Consider the following 23360-nt stretch of genomic DNA (forward strand, 5'->3'; position numbering starts at 1 on the left):
GGGGATATATGGGCACATATGGGGCAGCTCCAGTTACATGAATTGTGTTTTCTTTTATAGGATAAGAACAATGAAGGGACTGAGCATCATACACAGGAAATTCCATGAAAGTCGGACCAGGGACCCAGGCCGCTACATAGAGTAAGAAAAGAAGCCTCATCCAAGGAATCAGTGGGGGTCCAGGAGGCCCAGTAAGTATATAGAACACTGCAGGAAGAGCCCAGGGGGTCACATACTGTTTGTGTATTCATCTCTTCCTCGCTGAGTCTCATCTCAATGTATAGACCCCTATAGTCTGATCCTGGGATCATCACATGGCTCTGATACTATCTATTTGTCTCTTTTCTTTAGGCGCAGACAGAGATTCTCCTGGATCCCCAAGTGTCTGAGGAGGAAGAGGAACAAGTGAGTGATAATTTACCTGATGCTTCTGCCACTAGCGGGAGGTCACTGCACAATGATGTATACAGCTCCTACTGATCTGTATAGTAGAGCAGTATGCAGTGAGCACCCCCTAGTGGTGGCAGGGATATAATAGCTATAACTCCATGGTTGGGCACTAGGATGTCCCCTATTGTCGCCCCAGACTGGACTTTATGGATAATCCATTTTTATCTTTCCCCAACAGGATCCGATCAGATGGACGACCATCAAGGTAAATACTCTAGGTTACCCCAAATCCCACCACCACCCCTACCCTCGTCCTGCCCCCAGTAAAGACCATACTTTTCCATCCTGTCCCCAGTATTGACCCTACTCCCCCGTCCTGCCCTCAGTATAAACCCTACTCCCCATCCTGACCCCAGTATAGACCCTACTTCCCCATCCTGTCCCCAGTATAGACCATACTTCCTCTCACCCTGCTCTTCTCTCCTGTAGATACATCAAATGTCTTCTCGGCTACTTTAGGAGTGACACCGCGGAGTGAACCCCAACAATGCAATAAAAAATTTTAAAAATTAAAAACGACTAGTGTCAGACATTATGTGACCAAGTGATGAGTATAAGTCTGTATGAGCAATAATGGCGGTAATAACAGTGTCTACTAAAGGAGTCCTGGATAGAGGGAGAAATGACATCTCCTTATAGGAGGTAACCTCATAGGGGATAGCCCGTGCAGGGACCATCCATCCACCCTCACATCATCTGGGGAGATATGAAGGGCCAAGGAGTTTCTCTATTTGGGAGAAGGATACCTGAAGGGTAAAGGGGCCAAACCGGGCCCTAAAGGTGCCTCTCAGCCCTAGATAGGAGTCCGACAGCAGAATAGCAAGAAAGCAGATTCCCATCTACCCCAAGGAGTCAGATAGAGGGAAGAAGTGTATGGGGTGGGGGTAACACCATAGCGGGGTCCGGAGAGATGGGAACATACAGGGAAGTGTCTCACCACAGTACAGAGGGGAGGAAGATCTCTGGAGGAAGCTGATAGCTATATAATAGATTGCCCAGACTTTCATAGGAAACCACAAAAGACTCTGTAAAATCCCATCCATTTACATAGTTATAGTTACATAGTTAATACGGTTGAAAAAAGACACATGTCCATCAAGTTCAACCAAGGAGGGGATGGATACAGGGAAGGGGGAGGGGCGATAGGTTCTATACATATGCATTTATATTATTTTGCTCTAAGAACTTGTCTAGGCCGGTTTTGAAGCCCTCTACTGTTTTTGCTGTGACCAGATCCTGGGGTAGACTGTTCCACAGATTCACAGTTCTCATGGTAAAGAAGACTTGTCGCCTCCGGAGATTGAACCTTTTTTTCTCTAGGCAGAGGCAGCGCCCCCTTGTCTCTCCGGGTGGAGGCAGTGCCCTCTTGTCCTTTGAGGGGGTTTTACCTGGAACATCTTTTCCCCATATCTCTTGTAGGGGCCATTTATATATTTAAATAAGTTAATCATATCTCCCCTTAAACGTCTCTTCTCCAGACTAAACAAATGTAATTATTTTAATCTCTCCTCATAACTAAGATGCTCCATTCCCCTTATTAGTTTAGTTGCCCGTCTTTGTACCCTCTCCAGCTCTAGAACATCCTTTTTAAGAATCGGGTTCCAAAACTGGACGGCATACTCCAGATGAGGCCGCACCAAAGCTTTATAAAGCGGTAATATTATATCCCTGTCCCGTGAGTCCAGGCCTGTTTTAATGCATGACAATATCCTGCTGGCCTTAGAAGCAGCTGACTGACATTGTGTCCTGATCCTTTCACACAAGGATCAGTCCCTGCAGCCTCAACATTGCTTCCTGATGTCCTCACTGTTACTGCAGCGTCCTAGAGCCGAGTATTGTGCATTAAAGGGGTACTCCAGAGAAAATATTTTTCTTTCAAATCAAATGGTGTTAGAAAGTTATAAAGATTTGCAATTTACTTTTATATGTTAATTTAGCAAACTTGCCTCCTTCTCCTGATTGGCCGCTCTTTCTCTCCCATTGTAGACAACTCGCTGTCTAGGTTATAGACCACCACTCTGGTCTAAAAACAGTGGTCTGGCTTGTGTATATTAAGTTTTACTATGTAGTATCTACATTTCACCACTAGATGGAGCATATAACAATGTGACACTATACAGTACTCATAGGCTTCTGATAGGGAGAGCAGGGTTTCTTGTCCAAGAGCAGAAAGCTTCTGCTGTTGAGCACCCACTCTCTGACATAGCCAGGCACAGGTGAAGCAGGAATGCACCGGAGCCTACACCACGACCTGGCCGACGGATGCCCCTCTCAGAGTGATCAGGCAGATCGCCCTACTGTCGTGGTTTAGCACTGTATGTTTATGCAGTCAGGAGCAGAGTAGCAGCTCAGGAACAGCCACTAGCTTGGAGCTGCTGCATGTTTCTAGGTTTATGTAATGTACACTTACCTGCCAGTTCTCCGGGAAGTTTGTGCCCCCCTTCATCCAGTGTGATCTCTGTCACCAGAGTGTCACCTGATAAGGAATGACAGATGTGAATGCAAAACAAAGGAGGCAAAAAAGGAGTAATAGCAGAATGTTCTGTAACCAGCTTGCCAAACTGAGGGGCCCCTATCCACTCACCACTGAGTTACTTATCTGCCAGCAGAGGCAGAGGTTGGCACAAGTGGGCCTAATCTGTCACAGAGCCCCACAGCTATAATGCCTCATTTATACAGGAGATATAGGGAAGAGAGACTATAGGCTCCTGGGCCCAGGTGCACCAGCACCCTCTGCACCCCCTATACCCAGGGCCGGGACAAAAGATAGGCCAGGGTAGACAATGGCCTAGGACACCACCTCTTGCTGAATTTCAGGGGGGCACAATGTATCCTCAAGTAAAAATCCCCCCCAGCCGACCTCACACACATCAGCATGCCATCCCTGCTCTGCCCCACAGCTGCTGAAGGCTCCGGCCCCGCAGCGGCAGGACCTGCTCTCCTCCTCTCTTCTGCTGCTTGGCTCCGGAACTGAAGAAAAGCTTCTGATTAATGTCACATGACCTCTAGAGCCATTCAGGAGAGGGAAGAAGTGCAGGGACAAGTGTAGTTACAGATGCCCCAACCCCCTCCCGACAGAGACAGATAAGGAGTCTGATCCTCGGCTCAGAGACTGTCATTCTCCACTGCTACTGCTGTGTGGGTGAGTATATGTATGTATCTGTCTGTGTGCGCTAATGGAGTGTGTGTGTTATTGCTCATGTGTGGCTGAGGTAGGACAACAACTCCCAGCATGTTCCCATGTGGCTGTGGTAGAACTACAGCTCCCAACATGCTCCTGTGTGACAGAGGTAGAACTACAGCTCCCAGCATGCTCCTGTGTGGCAGAGGTAGAACTACAGCTCCCAGCATGCTCCTGTGTGGCAGAGGTAGAACTACAACTCTCAGCATGCTCCTGTGTGGCAGAGGTAGAACTACAGCTCCCAGCATGCTCCTGTGTGACAGAGGTAGAACTACAGCTCCCAGCATGCTCCTGTGTGACAGAGGTAGAACTTATGTGTGGATGTGGTAATACTACAACTTTCAGCATGATCCTGTGTGGCTGTGGGAGAACAACAACTCTCAGCATGCTCCTGTGTGGCTGTGGTAGAACTACAACTCCCCGCATGCCCATGTGGCTTTGGAAGAACTACAGCTCTCAGCAAGCTCATCCTAAGCCACCCCCAATGCTCCTCCCCGGACCAGAGACAGATGAGCAGTATGATCCTCCACTCCACCTCCTCCTCCTCATGGGCAGTGACAGTGTCATCTCATACACAATGTTACCTCTATGGTGGAGTTCCTCCAGTACAGCCTGAAGAACAGAGGATTCTTCATTCTTCTGTCCGTGTACGACATATAGACTGGCCCACAATGCTATCATAGTGTCTCTTCCACCGGTAAATATATCCTCCAGTAACACCGGGGCCAATATATCTATATCATTCTCTGGATCCACATATTTCTAGAACAAAAGAAAGATCAGACATAAGAGTCACTATACAAAGATACAGGATGCAAAGGCTTCAGTGGACTAAGTCAATGACCAGATTTTTTATTTTTTGTTTATAAAATGGTCAAGCAGGGGTATGTCTTTCTTTTTTTTTTTTTTTTTTTAACCCTTAACAGACTTAGTGATGGATGCTTTCTAATAGACAGCATTCATTACTAGGCTGATGCTTAGCTTGTAAAACGGCTAATGCATTATTACCCCAGCCCCCACAGCCACAGGGGTAATAGGAAGAGCCAGGGACCATGTGTCCTAAAGCAGAGAGATGTAACTGTATATAATATGTATAACATATGGTTTAACTGACATTCTCTGTTTGGCCACAAGATGTCGCTGTTTTGCAGTACACAGCCTGTGTTATTAAAGGGGATACTCCTGTGAAAATCTTTTTCACAGTAATCGAAACACATTACAAAGTTATATAACTTTGTAATATACTTCAATCACCTATCTGCCCCCTTTCCCTATCTTTTCCCCCTCAGCCCCCCACCAGGAAGTGAAGTAAACTCATTCTTACCTAATGACTGTTGACCCCAAGCTGCTCTGTGGCAGCCATTTTGTGACAATGACATCATCAAGAAGGAAACTGGTCTAAGCCCTGTTAGGCCAGCCTCCCTTTGGCAGATGACTCAGGTTGCTCAGCTCTGATTGGCTGAGCAAGCTGTAAGCCATCTAAAAGTTCTACAGAGCCAGTTAGACATCACAGAAGACAAAGTGCATCGTGGGAAACCCCAAACCAAGAAGTGAAGAAAAAATGAAGACACCAACTGGAGCTTCAGTTCAGTTTTTTTTTTTTTATCAGCGCCGGAGTTGTCCTTTAAAGCTGTGCTGTTGCCAAGGGAGACAAACCTGATGTCAGGTAGGGTACTGGAAAGACACGCGGACAAGTGCAGCCCTAGACTGGCACCCGCCCCAGCTGTCCCTACCTACTTGCCACAAACAGTACTAAGGATTTAATGCGGACAACTGGTCAACAAACCTTAGGCCCTGTTCCCACTGAGCAAAAGTAGCGGAATTCTGTACGCGCTGAAGAATGAACATGTTCATTCTTCAGCGCTGACAAAGCAAGAGCGCGCGCCTCCCATAGACTCCCATTATGAGCGGGAGGCTAACGGCATTCCGCCGCGGACAATTCCGCCGCAGAATTCCGCTACTTTTGCTCAGTGGGAACGGGGTCTTACACTGAAATAAGTGCAACACAGAACAAAGCAAGACAAACAAACACAATAAGGAATGGTCAGGAAACAAGGTCAGCAACAGACGGGCAGCGAAGGTACAAAATCAGAATCCAGGTAAGAAGGTCAAGGTACAAGTCTAGAAGGTCAGAATAATAACAACAAACAGCCAGGAGAACGCTAGGTCAAGGCACAAGGCTATATCACAGGCACTGGAATGAGACCAAGGGCTGGACTTTATAGTGAACAGGGACCTAGGTGTCATGAATGTGCCTGGGATGAACTCCGTGCGCCCCTCAGCTCGTGCTGCACGGCTGAGATGGCGCTGATATTCAGTGTTTTGTATGTCTTGTGCAGTAACCTGAACCCTGTCTGAACACTGGCCTATTTCTATCATGATGTTCAGCCCCACCCGTCTGCTGTGTGCTCTGGCTATTAAGGAGTTACACTGCTGCCAGTTCTGATCCGCAGGTGATTTTGTTTGGAACCAGAAGCCTTGTCCAATAGGGGGCTGGAACTGTCTCCTTGTTCCCTATAAGTATTTGGCTGAGGCTCATTCTCAGGGCCGGATTAAGGTTGGTGGAGGCCCTGGGCAAAAATTTTGTTGGGGGCCCCCCATTTTTTTCCCCCAAATATATCCCATACAGCGATCTATACAGGTGGCTACTTACTGTAGGGGACTTAGCACCTACCCCTCCTCACTCCTGGCTGTGTGGCTCAGCATCCTCCTCTGTTTTGCATGTGATGGTCACTACAGGCTGCAGTCCAGAGGAAGATGCCAGGCCCTAGAGACAGGATGGGGAGGGGTGTATTCCCACTTAGGGTGTGTTCCCACTTTGTGTTTATGTTAATAATGCAATGCGAGAACACAGCACTTCAGTACTTTCTGTGCTCTCTTGCCCCCACAGCAGCATATGCAGATGTGAATCGCTGAAGGAACCTGGACTTGCAAGTCTAAGTCCCATCTGCAGTTCCCAACCATGTACACTACCTGAAGCAGTAAGGAGCAACCAGAAAGTACTTAAAGGCTGTGTAGAATATATAGCGGATATGGTACATGTGAACGTACCATAAGGATTAAAATACACAGCTGTGTGCAGCCCATGATATGGCATATATAGCCTGTGTGCAGCATATGACATACATAGGATATACACCATATGCTGCACACAGGCTATATACCATACACTGCTCTCAGGCTATATATCATATGCTGCACACAGACTATATACAGTATATACCATATGCTGCACACAGGCTATATGTCATATGCTGCACACAAAATATGTACAGTATATACCATATGCTGCACACAGACTATATACAGTATATACCACATGATGCACACAGGCTATATGTCATATGCTGCACACAGACTATATACAGTATATACCACATGCTGCACACAGACTGTATACAGTATATACCATATGCTGCACACAGACTACAGAATTATTATCTCATGCAGTTTTGCCACAATTTCAGCTGATACAGTAAAACTCTGCTATTAAAAAGCAGCGTGTGTATTATGGCAAAGAGCAATATTTCCCTTTTCACTTCAGGGTTCCCTACCAAATAGTTTTCTACAAAAAAATAAAGAAAAAACATGTAATTCAGTGACTCACTGAATGTAGGTATAGTAATAATGTCCCCTGTGCCCACATATAGTAATAATATCTCCTGTTGTGCCCACCTATAGTAATATTGCCCCCTGCTGTGCCATCATATAGTAATAATGTCCAGCCCTGCTGTGCCCCCTGCTGTAATGTGCCCCCATAGTATATACCCCCTGCTCTAATGTGCCTCCATAGTATATGGCCCATGCTCTGATATGTGTCCCCATACATAGTATATACCCCTGTTCTGATATGTGTCTCCATACATAGTATATACCCCCTGCTCTGATATGTGTCCCCATACATAGTATATACCCCATGCTGTAATGTCCTCCATAGTATATATACCCCTGCTGTAATGTCCTCCATAGTATATACCCCTGCTGTAATGTCCCCCATGGTATATATACCCCTGCTGTAATGTCCTCCATAGTAAATATACCCCATTCACTCATACTCACCTGATCTGGGCGGGGGATGGGTCTTCTCTCTTCTCTCCTGGTTCCTTCAGCCTGGCAGCCGCTGTGACAGATCGTCCAGCAGGCTCTGTGACGTCACCTCCCTGCTGCAGCTGGAGAAATCAGGTTTCCTACCACTTCAGGTCCCGTCGGCGCGCTGTCCTCTCCTCAGTGAGGTCAGAGGGGAGGAGGGGGGTCGCAGCAGGAGAGTGTTGTTCGGAACCTTCCAGGAAGCCTCTATCAGGGGGAAGAGCCTGCCGGGCGGGAGATGTGTCAACACACAGTTAACCCTACACCCAGGCCTGTATTTAGAGTTCATGCTGCCCTATGCACTTTGCATGCTGAGGCCCTTCCCCTCGGCACTGACAGGTTACCTGCATGGTGTATACTGGGTGCTGGAGGCCGGCTTTGCTTTGCTTGATGCCCGCTCTTCTCATCAAACAGACGTGATGGAGGAAGGAAGGAGGCCGGGGACTTATTTTGGGGACGGCTTCTGTCCAGTGTCGGACTGGGGCACCTGGGGCCCAACCAGTTAAATGTGACATGCTGACCCGCTCCTTTCCTGGATTCATCTGTATCTGTGACAAATCCCTTGTAAATAACATTTTCAGTCGAACTAAAACTCAGGGTATGCTGGGAGTTGTAGTCTCTGAATAAATCACTGTGTGCAGAGTGTGTGTGTGTGCACGGTGGCTGCAGTCTGTGGGTGACAACCATCAGCCCTGAAGGTCCAGCAATACATCTGTCTACAGTTATGAGAGGATTGTACTGCTGTACTACAACTCCCAGCATATCCTGAGGGCTGCAGACTGTCAGTACATGCTGGGAGTTGTAGTGCCTGCAGCTCTTGTAGTTGGGCCCTAGGTGCATTATACACTGGATGCTTTGTGGCATATAAGAATACATAGATCTGTGGGGGCTCAGTGTAGGGAAGTGACCCCCAGAACAGCACTAATAGGGGATAGAACAAAAACATCTCCCCCTATCCCTATTAGTGATGTTCTGGGGTCACTTCTATATACTGAGCCCCCACAGATCTATGTATACTTATATGCCACAAATCATCCAGTGTATAATGCACCTAGGACCCAACTACAGCAGCTGCAGACACTACAACTCCCAGCATATTCTGAGGGCTGCAGACTGTTCTGGGAGTTGTAGTGCCTGCAGCTGTTGTAGTTGGGTCCTGGAGGCGTTGTGGGAGATCATAATACATAGATCTGTGGGGGCTCAGTGCAGGGAAGTGACCCCCAGAACATCACTAATAGGGGATAGAAAAAAAACATCTCCCCCTATCCCTATTAGTGATGTTCTGGGGTCACTTCTATATACTGAGCCCCCACAGATCTATGTATACTTATATGCCACAAATCATCCAGTGTATAGGACCCAACTATAACAGCTGCAGGCACTACAACTTCCAGAACAGTCTGCAGCCCTCAGGAATGCTGGGAGTTGTAGTGCCTGCAGCTGTTGTAGTTAGGTCCTAGGTGCATTATACACTGGATGCTTTGTGACATATAAGAATACAGAGATCTGTGGGGGATCAGTGTAGGGAAGTGACCCCAGAACATCACTAATAGGGGATAGAAAAAAAACATCTCCCCCTATCCCCTATTAGTGCTGTTCTGGGGTCACTTCCCTGCACTGAGCCCCACAGATCTATGTATTCTGATCTCCCACAAAGCATCCAGTGTATAATGCACCCAGGACCCAACTACAACAGCTGCAGGCACTACAACTCCCAGCATTTACTGACAGTCTGCAGCCCTCAGCATACGCTGGGAGTTGTAGTGCCTGCAGCTCTTGTAGTTGGGTCCTAGTTTAAAAATTTGCGCTAGTGTACTGTAGTGACCCCGGGGCTGTGTCAGTACACTACCGCAAACGATACACTGACCCATTAAGACCCCAATGATACACAGGCTCTGCACACTATAGAAGTGATTATAGTGCAGTTACTAATGACTCACAGGTGACGTCTTCTCCTATTGCCGTCGCTCACACTTCGCTTTCTTCTCCATCTGGAGCAGCCATCATGAAGACTTCTCCGACCACAACTGCAGGGGGAGAAGATGGGAGGGCAGCTGGGGTTGCAGGGGGAGAAGATGGGAGGGCGGCTGGGGTTGCAGGGGGAGAAGATGGGAGGGCGGCTGGGGTTGCAGGGGGAGAAGATGGGAGGGCGGCTGGGGTTGCAGGGGGAGAAGATGGGGGGCGGCTGGGGTTGCAGGGGGAGAAGATGGGAGGGCGGCTGGGGTTGCAGGGGGAGAAGATGGGGCGGCTGGGGTTGCAGGGGGAGAAGATGGGAGGGCAGCTGGGGTTGCAGGGGGAGAAGATGGGAGGGCGGCTGGGGTTGCAGGGGGAGAAGATGGGGGCGGCTGGGGTTGCAGGGGGAGAAGATGGGGGGTGGCTGGGGTTGCAGGGGGAGAAGATGGGAGGGCAGCTGGGGTTGCAGGGGGAGAAGATGGGGGCGGCTGGGGTTGCAGGGGGAGAAGATGGGAGGGCGGCTGGGGTTGCAGGGGGAGAAGATGGGAGGGCGGCTGGGGTTGCAGGGGGAGAAGATGGGGGGCGGCTGGGGTTGCAGGGGGAGAAGATGGGGGGCGGCTGGGGTTGCAGGGGGAGAAGATGGGAGGGCGGCTGGGGTTGCAGGGGGAGAAGATGGGAGGGCAGCTGGGGTTGCAGGGGGAGAAGATGGGAGGGCGGCTGGGGTTGCAGGGGGAGAAGATGGGAGGGCGGCTGGGGTTGCAGGGGGAGAAGATGGGGGGCGGCGGGGTTGCAGGGGGAGAAGATGGGGGGCGGCTGGGGTTGCAGGGGGAGAAGATGGGAGGGCGGCTGGGGTTGCAGGGGGAGAAGATGGGAGGGCGGCTGGGGTTGCAGGGGGAGAAGATGGGGCGGCTGGGGTTGCAGGGGGAGAAGATGGGAGGGCAGCTGGGGTTGCAGGGGGAGAAGATGGGAGGGCGGCTGGGGTTGCAGGGGGAGAAGATGAGGGCCGCTGGGGTTGCAGGGGGAGAAGATGGGGGGTGGCTGGGGTTGCAGGGGGAGAAGATGGGAGGGCAGCTGGGGTTGCAGGGGGAGAAGATGGGGGGCGGCTGGGGTTGCAGGGGGAGAAGATGGGAGGGCGGCTGGGGTTGCAGGGGGAGAAGATGGGAGGGCGGCTGGGGTTGCAGGGGGAGAAGATGGGGGGCGCCTGGGGTTGCAGGGGGAGAAGATGGGGGGCGGCTGGGGTTGCAGGGGGAGAAGATGGGAGGGCGGCTGGGGTTGCAGGGGGAGAAGATGGGGCGGCTGGGGTTGCAGGGGGAGAAGATGGGAGGGCGGCTGGGGTTGCAGGGGGAGAAGATGGGAGGGCGGCTGGGGTTGCAGGGGGAGAAGATGGGGGCGGCTGGGGTTGCAGGGGGAGAAGATGGGGGGCGGCTGGGGTTGCAGGGGGAGAAGATGGGAGGGCGGCTGGGGTTGCAGGGGGAGAAGATGGGGGGCGGCTGGGGTTGCAGGGGGAGAAGATGGGAGGGCGGCTGGGGTTGCAGGGGGAGAAGATGGGAGGGCGGCTGGGGTTGCAGGGGGAGAAGATGGGAGGGCGGCTGGGGTTGCAGGGGGAGAAGATGGGAGGGCGGCTGGGGTTGCAAGGGCAGAAGATCGGGGGGCTGGGGGAGAAGATCGGGGTAAGCTGGGGTGGCAGGGGGAGAAAATGGGTGGGGGCAGCTGAGGTGACAGGCAGGGAGGGAAGAGGGAGCGGTCGGGGGGCTGAGGGATCAGCTGGGTGACAGGGGGACCAGCCGGGGGTCCGGGGGATTAGCCAGCTGGCAGGGGGACCAGCCGGGGGATCAGCAGGGCGGCAGGTACAGAGGCAGGCTGGAAAGGTCTCCCCCATGCAGAGCCAGCGTGAGCTTCCGGTACAGACAGGCCGGAAGCTCACAGTGCAGCCCCGCGATGCCCGAACTTCTTCCCTGCTCAGCAGCGTGCGTGTGACGTCATCCCGCCGCTGCCAAACAGGAGAGAGGTTCGGGCATCGCGGGGCTGCACTGTGAGCTTCCAGCCTGTCTGTACCGGAAGCTCACACTGGCCCTGCATGGGGGAGACCTTTCCAGCCTGCCTCTGTACCTGCCTGATCCCCCGGCCGACCCATCGCCCCCCCAAACCGCCCGGGCGCGGAGGTTGGCGCCGGGGCGGCGGAGGGGTCTAAAAAAAAAAAAATTTGCTCCGGAACTCCCCTTCCGGGTTTCAGCTGGTGGGGGCCCCCTAGTGGTGGAGGCCCAGGGGCACGTGCCCCTTGTGCCCCCCCTTTAATCCGGCCGTGCTCATTCTAGTGCCGGATATTGAGCTTGACTTTGCCTGCTTGTGTTCTGATTTATTCTGTCTTTACTCTGACCCCCTTTGCCTGTATTTCTGACCATTCCTGCTAGCTGCCTGCCCCTGACCATATTGCCTGTATATTGACCGTGCTATTGGATTGTGATTTTGTACTTTTGCTGCCCGATTGTTGTAACCTGGACTGTCGACTATTCTTTATTGTGTTTTGTCTGTCTGTCTTGTCTTTGTGTCCCACCAAGCCAGTACAGGGACTGCCGCCAAGTTGCCATCTTAGGGCGGATTGCGGCAAGCAGGTAGGGGCAGTGGGTGGGGTTCAGCGTCAGGGCTCACTGTCTTGTATTGTCTTGCTGTCCGGTTCCTGACAAAATTTCCGGCCCAATATATATACCGCCCCCCTCTGGTGCCATGGCTACTGTGGAAGATCTTGCTACCCGGGTGGAGGGGGTGTCAGGCCTGGTGGTCAAACTGGCAAACCAGATCACCCAGTTAATGGATTCTAACCTGGTTGCTAAGATGGAGGCTTTGTCTTGCCTGGTTGAAGACCTAGCTAAAAAGGTTCAAGTTTTGTCTGCCAACCAGAATAATGCTGTGGTAGCACCCCTAGTGGTGGAAAGGCCTAGGAAACCGGTTATGTTGCTCGCTGATAGATTTTCTGGCGATATGGAGAAATTTGAGTCTTTTAGGGGTGCTTGCATGTTGTTTTTTCGGATCAATAACTTCCCTTCTGAGCAGGGGAAGGTTGGTATTGTGGTCTCACTACTGCAGGGAGATCCTCAGGCTTGGGCTCTCAAAATCCCTCCGGAGGCGGAGGAATGGAGTAGCTTGGAGAAATTCTTTTTGTCTCTGGGTACTGTATATGCTCAACCTGATGACAGGGCATTGGCAGTGAATAATCTACTCTCTACCTGTAAGGGTAAGCGACCAGCAGAGGAATACTGTTCAGAGTTTAGAAAATTTAGTGTGGTGACTGCTTGGTGTGAACCAGCTTTAAAGGCTTTCTTTAAGCAAGGATTGGCAGAGGGCATTAAGGATGCCTGGGTAGGTCACCCTGATCCACCAACCCTTAAAGAGACCATGGCCTTGGCCATTAGTATCGACCGCAGACTACGTGACAGAAAGAGGCCGAAAGCTAACTCTGACCTCTTCAAATCTTCCGCTTCTTTTCCTGCTGAAAAACCTTTCCTCCCTGTTGTCTCAGAGGAGGAACCTATGCAGATGGGAGTATTGAACATCAGGACAAGACGAGAATTTCGGAGACATAATGGCCTGTGCTTTTACTGCGGGAACGGTGGTCACTACATCAGCCATTGCCCCATACGTCCCCGGCGATCAGAACATCATCATCAGCGTCCAGATGGCTACCAGGAAGGTCATCTGGGCACACAGGTAACCATTGGTGAAATGGGCATACATTGTTCCTCTGATAAACCTGCCATACCTGTACCTGATGCTAATGTCGATTGTGGTGATGATAACTCTGTCTGTAACCCCGAGTCCTCCGCTGACGAGTGGGAAACTGATAGCGATATTGATAGTGACATTCAAACCTGTGTGGTGAGAGGTCATTTTCCGCCTACTCCTGATTTAAATGAGGGTCCGGTGGCCCCTCATAAAAGGGGGGGTACTGTCATGAATGTGCCTGGGATGAACTCCGTGCGCCCCTCAGCTCGTGCTGCATGCCAGAGATGGCGCTGATATTCAGTGTTTTGTATGTCTTGTGCAGTAACCTGAACCCTGTCTGAACACTGGCCTATTTCTATCATGATGTTCAGCCCCACCCGTCTGCTGTGTGCTCTGGCTATTAAGGAGTTACACTGCTGCCAGTTCTGATCCGCAGGTGATTTTGTTTGGAACCAGGAGCCTTGTCCAATAGGGGGCTGGAACTGTCTCCTTTTTCCCTATAAGTATTTGGCTGAGGCTCATTCTAGTGCCAGATATTGAGCTTGACTCTGCCTGCTTGTGTTCTGATTTATTCTGTCTTTACTCTGACCCCCTTTGCCTGTATTTTTGACCATTCTTGCTAGCTGCCTGCCCCTGACCATATTGCCTGTATATTGACCGTGCTATTGGATTGTGATTTTGTACTTTTGCTGCCCAATTGTTGTAACCCGGACTGTCGACTATTCTTTATTGTGTTTTGTCTGTCTGTCTTGTCTTTGTGTCCCACCAAGCCAGTACAGGGACCGCCGCCAAGTTGCCCGCCGCCATCTTAGGGGGGATTGCGGCAAGCAGGTAGGGGCAGTGGGTGGGGTTCAGCGTCAGGGCTCACTGTCTTGTATTGTCTTGCTGTCCGGTTCCTGACACTAGGTGCTGACAGCTAACTGGCTCTCTCAGGGTACATCTAATACTGATCGACCGGGGGTGGTGAGGCCCCGGCCGCGGCTAGACACAAAAGAAAATATAAACATAGCAGGGGACACGATCGGCGGGCCCCCGGCAACCAGTCCCGCTCGAGAGGAGGATGTAGTGACATCTGAGTGCGTCCTGAGATTCGGATGTGCAGGGCGGCTGCTAGGGACGCCGTCGGCGCACCCCCAGCAACTGATCCTGTCTGTTGTGAAGGACGCCATCGGCGTTACCTCCAGCAGAGCCACACGCCTCAGCAGAGGCAGGAAACTGGCGCGCGGCTCGGTTCCTGACACCTGATAGTTGGAAGATGTGACCTGAGGGAAGCAGCAGCAGCAGATGAGGGAAGCCTGAGCAGCCATTTTGATGAGACAGCTGGTTATAGCATACTGAGAGACCTGATGGCATCCACATGAAAAATCCTTCTTCCTAGACCCCAGCAGCTAGACTGGTCTGTTACTGGTGCCCGTCAAGAGATTTGCTGAGACAGCAAAGCAGCTGTGTAAAATCTAGTTGTGGCGAGAAACGACCGCCATCTTTGTTACAGGACTTTGGCAAGAGGGACCCCCTTGTTCAGTAACTGCGATCAGCCATTTATGTAAAGGAGACCCGGGTCAGTAGTGTGCATGTTAAACTTTCCAGGATAGGGGGGCGGAGCGAGCAGCCGATGGAGAAGGACGCATGGTGAGGAGCTCCTGACCCACGCAGCAACTTTATAAGACCCCAGCAAAGCTAAGGCACCCCGTTCATGGGGAAGACGACCGGGAGATCCTTACAGACACCCCCCGCACCCTGCAAGTCGGATTTGGGGGCTTCCCCCATTAGGAAGTACCTGGTGCGTCTGGGAGCAGCTGTCCCTCTCTCCTCTGACCTTCCTCCATCAGTGCCGAGGAGATCGGCTAGAACCCGCATCGGTGCCACCTACCTTCTCCCGGGACAAGTCAAAGCCCCGACCGCTGTGAGGAGCTCCCGCGTCGCCCGGTCAGTCAGTGAGGCCCACCGCTTCATTCCGGACCCGGGCGCCATTGTGGAACGGGCGCCATCTTTAATTCCACAGCCTGGCGACGCATCGTCTGGCAACCCTGCACAGCAGCCTGGCCCGTCTGCCTCCTGCACGGTGAGGACCCGTCCCGGAACGGCGCACTGCTCTCCCTCGGGAACAGTACAGGCTCCGGCAGCAGCTGATCGGTCCCCGGCTGACGCAGCCTTCAGTCCCTCCGTGCTCCTGGGCGCTGACACCACAGGGCCGGCGCCATCTTCCTGCGACGTGGGACGGACTCTGCAGCCCGACGGCAAGCCACCAGGGCACCCCGCACCGCAACCGGGCACATCAGCACCTGGCCTAGAGGTTAGTGGCCCTTCGCCCCCTGCACCATCAGGGCAGAGTGAGGGGGATAAGGCTCCTGTCGAAGGCCCCCCATCTTGCCTCCTGAGCCCAGCGATACCTAGCCTACCCCCCTCTGTGACAGTGACTCTGGATGACAGGTTCAGGCACTCTGCATTACCTGAACCTCCCTCATTAACCCGGGCCCTCCCTGTAAACTGTCCGCCATTAACCCTCTCTGGCCTCATAAAGGGCACCCCCTCGCGTCTGCAGCATACAGACTCTAGACCAGCAGCTGCAGCCCACTTCCTAGCTATGGCGTCCCAGCCCAAGCCTCAGCGGGCTGACAAGGTGCGCCAAAACACGCGTACTTTATCCCGTGTGGACGCTGAGATCCATGCTTCCCCTGCTGACCCCCTGTATCCACTGGGTGGGGACAGTCCACACTCTGGGGTCTGGCCCACGTCACAGGACTCGGATGGGGATTCTCTTACAGCTAATGGCGCCTCACTCCAGGAAGTACGCCTGCTCCTGACTCAACTACCCACAAAAAATGATTTCCACTCACTGATATCAGAGGTTAAAAGGGCTTGCAATGAGCTTTCGGAGGTGCGGAAAGATATTCAGCTGATCTCGACAAGGGTGGAAACCCTGAAAGAGGATCATGACGCTACCAGGGGTTACATTGCTCAACTTCAATCTACGGTCTGCTCCCAAACCTCCGCTATTAGTGACATGCAAAGACAGGTAGAGGACCTGGACAACAGAGGAAGGCGGAATAATATCAGGATCCGGGGCCTTCCTGAGGCCACCCGGGACGAGGACCTTCCAGAGACTCTTGAGGCTATTTTTAACTCCATCCTGGGGGAGACGGCCTCCCACAAAGTGAAGCTCGACAGGGCGCATAGGGCCCTTAAACCGCGCTCTTCCTCTGGAAATCCTCGAGACGTCATCTGCTGTGTGCATGACTTTCAACTAAAAGAGCGGATAATGGCTAAGGCTAGGTCTATGCGTGATCTGGAATTTGACGGGGCACCTATTCAGCTGTTTCCGGACCTCTCCTGGATTACGCTGCAGAAACGGCGTCACCTACGCCCCCTCCTGACCCTGCTTCGTGACAAGGATATTAACTATAGGTGGAACTTTCCATTCGCTCTCATGGCACGTAAGGATGGACGCTCTGCTGTACTTCGAGACCTGTCGGATCTTACTAATTTCTGTGAGACGCTGAATATCTCTGTCCCCAAGATCACGGAGTGGACACTCTCATCGCCCCCACCCCCACTTCCTCCAGTGTGGCAGCCAGTGGGCCAGAAAAGGCGCAGGCGCAGATCCGGGAATCTGTCTGCCGGCCACGGGTCCTCCCCGAGGAACCCTCCTTGATCTTGCCCTGACTATAGCTTGATACCTTGCTTCCACGTGTATTTGTCTTAGTATTATTACTCTCCTACTATTACTTATGGGGTCTTTCATTTCTCTCCATCTGCTGCTTCTTTACTTTTCTTGCTGCGTGGGTCCGCTCTGTGGACCGATATTAATGACATCTCCTATGGACTGTCTCTTTCTGTCTCTTCTCCTCCTCCCCCCCTGGGGTCTTGCTTATCTCTCTGAGTATCCATATTGTTGGATTCTCCCACTACCCATTCCTTACACCTTGAGTAAGGGTTCCGTGCCTTGTGCCCTCGTTGTACTGTTAACAAGGTTTGTTTTTTTTTCTTCTTCTGTATGTCTGTGGTGTCCGTGTCTCCCCCGACCTTCCCTGCCCCTTTTTTCCATAGTTTGGGTCCTGGTTCTCCATGCTTCGATCTGCGCAGCCTCTGATTCACGGCCTCACCTACGGGTGTCCCTGCAACGGTTAGTCTCTGCCATCGTGACCTGGGTGAGTCTTCCCATAGGCGGGTGCTCTCACTTTCTCCCTCCCAATGATTAAGTGTGTGTCTATTAATGTGAAGGGGCTCAATTCAAATGTCAAACGTCGCTTGGCTCTGAAGGAGTTGAGAGATGCTGGGGTGGATGTGGCTTTCCTACAGGAGACCCACTTCGACCACTCGGCTAATTTCAGATTTGCCCATCATCAATACCCCCAGGTGTACTCGGCCTCAGCGGGCACCAAGCATGCGGGAGTGGCGATTCTAATCTCACGGAGCTGTCCAATGCAAGTGTCATCTACATACTCAGACCCAGGGGGGAGATATGTAATTGTGGAGGGCTCCATCCAGGGGAAGCCCATTCTTCTATGTAATGTGTATGCTCCCAATCGTACTCAAATCCCCTTTATCCGCAGGGTGTTCAAGCGTGTAGCTGCCTACTCCTCCTCGCCGCGAGTGATTGGAGGTGATTTTAACCTCCCGTTCTCTGAAGTGATGGATAGGCATTCGGTGGTGGGCAACCCTCCGACCGCTGACCAATTAAAACTTTCTAAGGAGTTTAGGAAGCTGATACGCCTCCATAACCTCTATGACTTGTGGCGACTTGACCACCCTGCGGATCGTTCCTATACGTTCTATTCCCATCCCCGTAAAACACATACTAGGATTGACTATTTCTTCGGCAATATACCTACTGTGCGCCTATTGCAGGATGCCTCCATCGGACCGATATCCTGGTCTGACCATGGCCATGTGGCTATAACCCTGGCCTCCCTTCTCTCCCCCGTTCGGCATTGCCATTGGAGATTAAACGAAACACTCTTGAAGTCTCAAGTCACTAGGGACTCTATAAAGGACTGTTTAACAACTTATTTTATGGAAAATGAGGGTACAGTTGAGCACCACTCCACCCTGTGGGAGGCCCATAAGGCGGTAGTTCGGGGGCATTGCGTTGTGCTGGGGTCCAAACTTAAAAGAGATACACAGGCCCAAATCCGGATGACTAAGACTGACATAACAACCCTGGAACAGAAACTAGCACGGTGTTCCTCTTTGGGGACATTGCGCAGGCTCGTAGCAGCAAGAGCGCGCCTTAAGGATCTGCTTATGCATAAAGTGGAGCGGATGTTGCTCTATTCTAAACAAAGATTCTACGAGAAGGGGAACAAAGCCCATACTCTATTGGCACGGACCCTCTCTGACCGCTCGGCTGCTCAGACTCCGCATGTCCTGAAAGACCACCTTGGTAACCCTAAATACCACCCCCGTGATATTGCCTCTGTTTTTTCTACCTTTCTCTCCAAACTGTACTCTCTCCCGTCCACTCTACCCTCTGACCCGGAGGCCTGCAAGCAGCGTATACAGGACTTCCTGAGGGACTGTCGGCTTCCAACTGTGTCCTCAGAGGCCCTGGAAGAACTTAATGCCCCGGTCACTGCAGAGGAACTACAGGAAGTACTGAAGTCCCTGCCGTCGGGGAAGGCGCCGGGTCCAGACGGTTTTACGTACCTCTATTATAAGACCTTTTCTGCCATTCTCGCCCCCAAGCTGGTTACCTTGTTTAACACCTTTCTGAGGGGTGAGCAAGTACCTCCCTCCCTCCTTCACTCCTACATTACCCTTATCCCTAAGCCAGACAAAGATCCCTCAGAATGTTCTAATTATAGGCCCATTGCCCTATTGAATTCCGACCTTAAATTGTATACTAAATTGCTAGCCACGTGCTTGGGGTATTGGCTTCCTGCCCTAATACAAAAGGACCAGGTCGGCTTTGTCCCTGGTCGCCAGGGGGCTGACAACACCCGTAGAGCTATAGACATAATAGACGTGGTAAATAAACGGTCTGGGAGGGCCCTGATGTTAAGCCTAGACGCTGAAAAGGCGTTTGATCGCCTTAGCTGGCCTTTCCTCTTTGAGACCCTACACTCTTATGGCTTCTCAGGCCCCTTCCTGACTGCGATCCGAGGTCTGTACTCTAATCCTACAGCTTCAGTAAAGTTACCTCATCAACTCTCTGCCCCATTTACGATTCGGAATGGCACGCGCCAGGGATGCCCTCTTTCCCCGCTACTGTTTGCGCTATGCATTGAGCCCCTGGCGTGTGCCATTCGGAATAATCCTGACATTCGGGGGGTGGGGGTGGGCGACAGAGACTTTAAAATTATGCTCTTCGCTGATGACATCTTGCTTTCACTGACTGAGCCCCTCACTACCCTGCCTGTCCTGCATGCCCTCCTTTCCTCCTTTGGTCTGTTGTCTGGCTATAAAGTTAACACGACGAAGACTGAAGCCCTTCCCCTTAATCTACCACATACCCTGGTGTCTCAGCTGCAGGCCATTTTCAAGTACAAATGGTCCACCTCGTCCCTCAAATACCTGGGCGTTAAACTGACTCCTACCTATTCCACCCTGTACGCTGTAAATTTCCCCTCGTTGTTCCGAGACCTCAGGACCCTCCTCGGGAAATGGGTCTCACAGCATATCTCCCTCTTGGGCCGGATAGCGTCTGTGAAAATGACCATCTTGCCAAAGCTCCTCTACCACTTTGAGACCCTTCCGGTACGGGTGCCCCTGAGTGAACTGAAGGCCCTGCAGGGGGCGATTTTTAGATTTATTTGGGCACATAAACGGCATAGGATCCCCAAGTCCGTAATGATGTCAGGCAAGTCCCAGGGGGGCCTTGCTACCCCTAATATTCTTCATTACTACTGGGCCACACATCTCCGCCAGGTCATGGGCTGGGCCTCTCTCTCCACATATAGAGTCTGGGCAGTGATAGAAAAAATATGGTTGGCCCCTATCCACCCGAACTCCTTCCTGTGGTCTTCCTCCCCTCCCGCCTTCCCTGCCCTGCCTATGCTGGGCCCTATCCTCTTCACCAGACATATATGGTCCACTTGTTCAGCTAGGTTTAGCCTATTTAGCCGACACTCCCCTCTCATCTCTTTCTTACTCTCTCCTTCCTTACAGATTGGCATGTCCCCTTTGATGGTGAGACACTGGCTCAGTAAAAAACTGTTCCAGTTCGCGGATCTGGTTGATCCACTTACTCGTACTCTCTTATCCTTTGAGAAACTTAGGGAGAAACATGACTTGCCTGGGTCGGAGTATCTTTCCTATCTTGGTGTTAGACACTTTATGCAGACGATCTTTGGGTCCCTTACGGTCTCGAAGCCTACACTGTTTGAACAGCTGATCAGGGCGGGTGGATCAACTAGGGGTCTCATCTCTGCCATCTATCAAATTCTAAACTCGCCTGTGGGAGACTCGTTAACCCGCCATAAGTATATGGACAGATGGGAGACTTTATTAGCTAGGACAATTCCCCCTGAGTTGTGGCAGGTGATATGGAGCAGAGCCGCCTCCTCCTCAATTTGCACGAATTATAAAGAATATCACTATAAATTCATGATGGGTTGGTATCATACCCCTGAATTGCTTCACAAGCTAAACCCTAGCATCCCCTCGGTGTGCTGGAGATGTAACGGCTCGGTGGGCTCTCTGCTCCATCTCTTCTGGGAATGTTCTCTCATTAAGGGGTATTGGACTCATGTGGCGACATTGCTCTCATCGGTCCTGGGCATCCAACTTAGCTTAGATCCCTTAGTCTTCTTGTTTAATGTTACACCAAAAATTTTGGGCAAGAAATCCGCCAAATTAATGCTGCTCCTACTGACAGCCGCTAAGTCGCTTATCCCCCGCAGATGGAAGCAGACTTCCCCCCCGTCCGCTGATGATTTACTTGTTAAAATCAGAGATGTCAGGGGCTTAGAGCGACTGACGGCGTCACTGAATAATCAGATACCGCTATTTGACTCCGTCTGGGCTCCATGGGAGGCTTATTGCGCTCGCACTGGCTTACCTAACTGATAGGGAGATGCTCCCTCTTTAGCTCGCAGATCTTTTCCTAATGTTATCAGTTTTTTCTTCCCCCCCCCCATCTTTCCTTCTTGTTCTTTCCCTTTGTGTGTCTTGTCATTTCTCCTGAGTAAGGGCGTCTTGCCTTATTGCATTGCCGGCCTCGACTGGTAACCTAAATTGACTTGTTGGTTCCCACGGCTATGTTATCTTACCTTGAAATGTTCTGTTATATGGGGGAAATGTAACATGTTTTGGGCTGGTGTAGTTTGCATCACTGTGATGCCATTCTCTGGAACTACTGATTGTATTGTTTAACCCCTTAACGACATCGGGCGTAAACTTACGCCCTCGCGCCCTGGTACTTGGCGCATCAGGGCGTAAATTTACGCCCGATGTTTCCCCGATCGCTGCGTGTTCACACACAGCGGTCGGGGAAGATGGCCTGCTATAAATCATAGCAGGCCATCTTAGCTTCACGGCACGGGGGGTGGTTAACACCCCCCGTGCTTACGATCGCCGCTATAGGCTGATCAATTCAGATCAGCCAATAGCGGCGATCGGAACCTTTCCGGGTCAGCGGCGACCCGATGACCCGGAAAAAAATGGCGGTCGGTGCTGTCCGAGGACGGCACCGACCGCCATTACTGTAAAAAGTAATGGTGATCGCCGTGCCACCGGCCCGATCGCCGTGAACGGCCGGCTGGCCGTTCACGGCGATCGGGCCGGTGGCACGGCGATCAGAGTCCCACAAAATAGTAAATACCTGCCCTGGACCCCTCAGCTAGGTAGCCGAGGGGTCCAGAGCAGGTATTTGTACATTACTCACCTGTCCCGGGCTCCTGATCGGCGTCTTCCGGGTTCGCGGCGTCCTCGTCTTCGTTCGGGTCTTCGGCTTCTTCCGTGACGTCACGTTCGGCTTCTCTCGGCTATTTTCGGCTCCAGCGTCGGCTCTTTCCGTATTTTGCGCTCTGCTGCCCTCTAGCGGCTGATATGTGTAAAACACTTAGCAGCTACAGGGATGTTCAGAATGTAGAAATTTTTTTTTTTTTTTTTCACATTTTTTTTTTTCTATTTTCCGCACCCTATCGCCGCTGAGTGTTGATCAGCATCGCACGAAAGTGCGCTGCTAATCAGCAACTCCTCCTTTTTGGCGTAGGGTGTTTTTTTTCTATATTCTACTGCCACAGTCTGCTAATAAGTGCCACACATAAGTGCGGCATTTATCAGCAACTCCTTTGTTGGCGTAGGTTTTTTTTTTATACTTACTGTAAAAAAACACGTAAAAAACACTACATTACACCACACTACATTGAATAAAGTTTGACACTACACCACTACATACCCCATATACTAATCCCCGTATAAAGATGGCCCCCAGAGTGTTTTCGGCGTCAGAGGGATACGTTATTGCCTCCGACACCGAAACAGCCAGTGAGGATGAATGGGGGGATCCTTCTTTCCTCCATTCATCCTCATCATCCTCATCATCCAGTGACATGTCTGGGGGTAGCGTAGCGTACGCTGCCCCCCAGACACGTCTTTTCCGCCAGTACCGTCCCAATAAGAGATGACGGTATGGTGTGAAATTCTACACACTCTGTGACAGTACCTCAGGGTACTCTTACAGATTTCGGGTACGTGCACACTGCGGAATGGCGAAGGATAACCCTTTGTGCATTCCGCAGCTGGCACCCGCCGGCGGACTGATGCGGGCGCATGTCTCTACCCGTGTCATAGACTCCATTCTATGCACGGGCGGAATCCGTCGTCCATCCAAAGAATGAACACGTTGGACGGAGAGCGGAATCCGTCCGTGCATAGAATGGAGTCTATGACACGGACGGAGACGTGTGCCTGCATCAGTCCACCGGCGGGTGCCAACTGCGGAATGCACGAAGGGTTATCTGTCGCGATTCCGCAGTGTGCATGTACCCTTAGAGTGTATGTAGGAAGGGACACCCGAATCCAGCCC

The 23360-nt window shown here is 51.7% G+C and overlaps 1 long non-coding RNA gene across 2 annotated transcripts in view; it reads right to left on the minus strand.

Annotated features, from left to right (window-relative positions):
- Window positions 1-2390: 2390 nt before the first annotated feature.
- LOC138771084 (uncharacterized) overlaps window positions 2391-23360 on the minus strand; it is a 35860-nt gene continuing 14890 nt past the window's right edge. For both annotated transcript variants that reach the window (XR_011359546.1, XR_011359547.1), the window contains exons 3-4: window positions 4216-4393; window positions 2391-2926 (exon numbers count right to left, since the gene is read on the minus strand). This is a non-coding gene — a long non-coding RNA (uncharacterized lncRNA). The remainder of the gene's footprint in view (window positions 2927-4215; window positions 4394-23360) is intronic.

The sequence above is a fragment of the Dendropsophus ebraccatus genome, chromosome 13, assembly GCF_027789765.1.
Source record: "Dendropsophus ebraccatus isolate aDenEbr1 chromosome 13, aDenEbr1.pat, whole genome shotgun sequence".
Taxonomy (NCBI): Eukaryota; Metazoa; Chordata; class Amphibia; order Anura; family Hylidae; genus Dendropsophus; species Dendropsophus ebraccatus.